The sequence below is a fragment of the Paramisgurnus dabryanus genome, chromosome 4 (assembly GCF_030506205.2).
Source record: "Paramisgurnus dabryanus chromosome 4, PD_genome_1.1, whole genome shotgun sequence".
In the NCBI taxonomy this organism is placed as follows: Eukaryota; Metazoa; Chordata; class Actinopteri; order Cypriniformes; family Cobitidae; genus Paramisgurnus; species Paramisgurnus dabryanus.
In genome coordinates this window covers 30,729,648-30,735,839 of record NC_133340.1, presented here as the reverse complement: position 1 = coordinate 30,735,839, position 6,192 = coordinate 30,729,648, and positions in this window count along the sequence as shown.

Here is a 6,192-nt window from a genome sequence, read left to right as displayed (position 1 = left end):
AATATGTGGATTATTAATGTTTGGACAACTTTAAAGGCGATTTTCTTAATAGTTCTATTTTTCAGGTGATGTATAAATCTCAATAATAAAAAAACTGACCCTTATGACTGGTGGTCTAGGGGCACATTTACTTAAAATGTATTTATGGATACATTATAGTGATATAATGGTTGTGGGTTCAATTCCAGGTAACATGCCTACTGCAAGAATTTATAGCTTCAATGCATCCAAAGTCTTTTTTTTGGATAAAAGCACTTGTCAAATGCATAAATGCAAATTGATGCAATAGTAAGCAATATCCTACAAACTTGTGACTTATAATTTAATCAATTTCAAATTCAACATCTGAAAATCTAAAGGAAACCATTACAAAGCAGCAGGGCTGCTCGGTTATGGCCAAAATCATAATTTTTACAAAATCATAATCACTATTATTTATCCAACATGATCTCACAGAAAGTCATGTTATAGTCAAGCTGAAATTCAGCTTTTTTTCATGCCTTAATTCAGAATGTCTTTTTCATGTCACTAGCACACATTTTTATATAGTTTTTCGTGTCCGTGGCAGGACTTTCGTTTTTGTGTCATTTTATGTACTGTTTTCCTATTTTTAAATCACCTGGGGTTGGGGTTAGAGTTAGGGTTTGGCTTACGAAAACAATACATAAAATGAAAAGAAAGTTGTGCCAAGGACACAAGAACCTATTTAGAGAATTTCGTGTCATGGACACAAATAAATTAATAACATTTTTTGTGAACACAACTATCCGTGAGATCAGTTTGTATTTATCACAATTACTATGTGACTAAAAATTTATTAATTTAACCTTATTATTTTAAGTAAGTGTTGCAATAGGCTACATGTTTCAAAGCAGTGGTGTCTTTGAAGTGCACATCAGTCCAGCAGCACTTAATTTATATTTTAATCGCATGTTGTTTTACCTCGATTATATTGTACAATTTTTAGTTTTTTTTTTTTGCACACTTAGATATCAGATTTTAAAATAGTTCTCGGCCAAATAACATTGTCCTATTCTAATAAACCATACATCAATGGAAAGGTTATTTATTCAGCGTTCATTTGATGTATAAATCTCAATAAAACAACCCTTATCACTGGTTTTGTGTTCGAGAGTCTCATTTATGGATAAATGGTATGAATGGATAATGGTCGTGGGTTTGTTTCAGGTTTGTAACGTACCTGTATAGCTTGAATGCATCGCAAGTCTTTTTGGATAAAAGCATTTGTTAAATGCATAAATTTAAATGAATGTAATCGTAAGCAATATGAAAATCCTACAAACTTATGACTTATCAATGTCAAAATCAATATCTGAGAGTCTGAAAGAAACCATTACAGGGCAGACAACTTGGTACATGGATTTACTATACGTTTTGGTGTACAGTACCATGGTTTCTGGATTTAAAAGCAATACAAATTCTAATGATCTCCACTAAAGCATTACAAACTATCAGCTGTTTATGCTTTTCCATCTATTTTCGAACACCGACCCATTTTAGTAACTTCTCATTATTTATGAGAGCAGTGAATGAAACTGGCACATGAGCTCAAATCAAGTGAAATTGTCTCCGCAAAACTGCTTTTAATTTTTTTATCCCACTTCACAGCATGATAGAAACGAGTCCCGCCCGTGCATAAAGTGCGTTTGATGCCGAAACAGAATTGATGTCTTAACTGTCTATTAGTCAAACAAACCAAACCCTTCGACGTTTCCTCTTCTTGTTTATGCGCCTTGCTTCACCCTCAGGGAATGCGCTCGACCTCAAAGAGGCTTCAATTAAAACGTTGCATGATATACTGTAAAAATTATACATTTGCTAGCTTTTATTTTAACGCATAATCTAATTGGATGTACAACTCATTTTAACTTACTGAACTGTTTTAAATCTTAACCAGGGATGAGGTGCTGTAAGTAAAAAAGTTAACTTCAACATACGGTACGTTGTCATGATTTATTCATCACGTTGTTTTTGCAGGTCTTTCCTGAAGGTTTCTCAATTTATAAAATGATTCGATGGAGTGAACTACTCAGTCGTGAACTGCGTGTGGCATAAACATGTTGAGGTGATGACAGCTAGAGATGTCAGCAAGTGTTGATGTGTCTATGATGTTGTCTTTCCTTGTTATTTTGCCACACAAGCACACTTACGACAAACTTGATGAATTGATCCCAGAGGATATTTTCAATGTCAGTTTCTTTAAGTACTTTACCTCTGATGCTTCTCTTAATTCTTCTGGAGAAATATAAATAAAATGAAGACTATAAAACTTGTAAACTGACTTTTATTAGCAGTCTGTGATACTGTAGCAAAATCTGAGATCTTTTCTGAAACTCCAATGATACATGAGAGATTACCGGGGCTTTTTACTTGGGAGAAAGCAACCAACTGTCATTGTTTACTCACCGCATAGTGGCATTAGTGAACTCCTCCTTTAAGCAAACAACCCCATTTGTCCTCCATTTAATCTCCATTTAAGTGGAAACCTAATCTGGAGACTCTGAAACTCATCCATCTGGAGTGTTACCCCCCCAAATGGCATTAGACACACAGTAATGGTACATGCTTTAAACACGGACAACGCTGACATATCGATCAACACTCGACAATGACACACATTTGTGCCACAACACTGTGTTTAAAAATTATCGAGCTTGTGTTGAAAGGATAACGGGACAAATGCCACATACAGCACCAATTACGCCTTTACAACAACTATCAAGCATGCGAACCCGAGGGAGGGTCACTGTTCTCTTCTTGGAAAAGAAAGACGTGGAAATCGATGTCGAAGTTTTGCTCTTTATTTACCGAAGACTGTGACAAACCTTAACTGTCCGTCCTTCAAGCACGTTCTGAATGATGGATGCCCAGTGCCGATGGGAATCCTGCAAGCCTAACAATGATCTTCTAACAAGACCAATGTCTCTGTTGTACATTTATCCTCATATTGTCCCGATTTCTAAATTGGTGGTTTTTCTTTAGCAAAAAAACCTCGCCATCCATTTTCGGCTTTTAAGCTGACAGCGACTGCTGTAGCTGAGATGATAGATCTGTACCTAAACCTAGTGAGCTGCCTACTTGCACAACATTTTAAGATGTCAAAGGCATGGTTCTGACACATTGTCTGTTTCAAAAAGCAGGCATACTGCTTCTGAGATGCCGTGTAATCTATCTTTCACAAAGTAGGCAATCCCAGAATGCATTGCAGCAAGCTCAGAAAGAAAAATTTTGATTGCAAATATACAACCAGTATGAAGTGAATTGTAAGAACATATTGCAAAAGTTAAGGTGGTAGGGGTGGGCGGGTCCGGTGGGTGTGACAATCAAAGGGGCGGGGCTGAACGCGTCATGATAAAAATGAAAATATTTATATTAAAAACACTCAAATAAAACTTAATTTTGGAAAAACTATGACAGAAAATTAACACATACTAGATTACTAATGAACAAAATGTTTTTAACAGATACCTCTAACGGGAATAGCTGCGTGAAGAAGTGAAACTAAAGGGTTAATAAACAAAAACTGAAGTAGATGTTGTAGAACATCTGGTGAACGATGATAGATAGCGCGAAGATTGTAAAAACTGATTATTTCCCACTATTAATTATATTATCTTAAAGGAGTGTAACTACAGTAGCATGTAAATAATGCACATAAATAACATGAGCAAGAGCGCTTAACAACTTTATCAAATCAACAGGCACGTGCAACCTGGCGTGTGTGCACGCTTGGGGTGTGAAGAGCATTCGCGCTATTCTCCGAGTTGTTTTATCAACTGGATAGTTATCTTCCAGACAGTGACGGACCACGGCCTTTTGTGCAGCAATTTTTTTTTTGGGACGACCTAGTTAAGGCGGTAGGGTTTCCCAGCTTAGGCGGGCCGCCTGAACTGCAAAGTGTTGTGGGAAACCATAAAAACTGTAACAAAACCCCACCCCTATCCCCAACGTCACATGGGTCAAGGCAAATTGTATAAAAATTTACGAATGTGGTCGTACCAATTATTATGAAAAAGCCACCTCGTAAAATGTGTACAAATTGCCATGAGATTACGTTGGGTTTTTCGCATTTACAAATGTCACATTATCAGTATATGGCATGGCATGTTTGCTTGGAGGACAAGACAGAGGTGTGTTTGACTTCATGTGACGTCACAAGAACCGACAAATTTAAAATACCACAAGAGCGATTCGAGAGTCAACTGCTCTGTATGCTTTCAAGTCGCTCTCATTGTATTTTAATGTCATCGGCATGTTGGTCTGCGTGGCACCGTATGGAGTTGAACAAAACAATCAGCATTGTTTTTAGAATGACTTATCGGCAGACAACAAATAGTTTTTTGTCGATATTTAGAAAATAACGCTAACGTTTTGTGCTAATCTTTATTGGAAAAGCAGCTATTGTTAGCTTTGCAGTGTCAACATGTGAAAGTGTAAATCACATTGCAGAATATTTAGCTCAAGAATCACTATTTGTTGAGGATTGCCATCCTTACCCAACTCAACTTTTATTTATAAAGCACTTTCAAAACCATTTAAATGGACCAAACTGCTGTCCATGAGTGTTAGACAACTTCAAAAAAGTTATATTTGCCATCATAGACTGATCTGAAGTACCCTAAATAGGCAGCAACACAACAGTGCCATTAAATTTTCAATATGGAATAAATGTATAATCTTGTCCACCATCTTGAATTTATTGTTAGACTTAAAGGGCCACTGCAATATAAGAACTCTAGTATCCCTAGAATCTGTCTTTAAACTTTCAGCTCAAAATACACCACAGGTTACACCACCATTTGTGGTTGCAATGAAAAACGTGTGTGTGTATTTTTAAATGCAAAGAAGGCTTTTGTTCCCCTCCTCGTATACAAAGTGGGGGTAGAGCGGTTACACATGCTTTGGACTACACCAAAACATGTGTCTCTGGCAAACGGTTGAACTAAACGCTCAAATGGTAGCGTCTCATGGGTGGGGCATAATCAATGTGACATCACATTGATAGGGGATCCCCAACAGCCCCAACAGGTTAAAAGGAGATTACACAAAGAAGAAGATATGGATTTGCATAATAGCAGGATGTTTCTGCACACACACACACACACACTGGCGACTCAATTTCTGCTAGAAACACATTTAAAACTGCATTTTTAGGTTGGGGGCTGCAATGCATTCTGGGATTCAGACTGCTACTCACGAATGCAAACCGAAAACTTTTTGTTAAAGCCGTCATCTGTTTGTGCCAATTCTTGCTATTTCACCATTATCATTACCAACAATTTTCTTATGCGGTATAGAAAGCAATTTGACAGCACAATTCAGCTCCCAGTCTTCTCAAAGAAGCACAAACAAACAAACAAACATAAATCAAATAATTGCTCTTGGCTCCTCTGCTCTTTTCCACCCGTCGGACACTTCCTCTCCCGACAAATGTACCTTTCCTAAGTCTCGTGTCAATAAAATGACAATTAAAAGTGCTAAAGCGTAACACAAACCCTGAATGTTAGCAAACAAGTTTGTTTCTATAAAGGAACGACACTTCATTAAGCAGGCCTCTTATAAAGCCTTGTTTTTTAGGTTAATTACTATTCCAATCTTTGATGCGTCCCTGATTTTTTTCTCTCCTAAGACACCAGAGAAGCTCTTGTGTTTAATTAGGGCTGTGTGGTACGCCAATAAACAACGTATTAGGAGACGAGGAGACAGCAGATAACTGCCTGAGTCATTACCTAGGGTTCATAAGCTGTCTCGATGTACAGTCGTAATTGCAGCAACGTGGCCCCATTTGTGGCGGGTGATCTCTTTGCGGATTTTAAAGAGTTCATATTGGTTTTATTGTTTGTACTTTAAAGAGAGACCTTCGCTTGTCGAATAGTATGCATTAGATAGACACACTGACTCATCTTGTAAACGTGTGGACTATTTTTGACCTGTAGGTGGTTTTGTTAGCTATACAAATTCCCCAAAAGCTTTCCTCTAAGCAGTTCTGAAAGAATCCCATAGGACAAATGATCAAAAACTAGGTGCTTGTCCATCCAAATTCCCTTCTTCTTTAAGGTTTATATGTTTATAGGAATTACATGCTGAATTTTTATATATAATCAATCCATATGTATTTGAGAGAGCATAAAGAATATCCCATTATGACTGGTCGAGGTCTTCGGTGCAGTT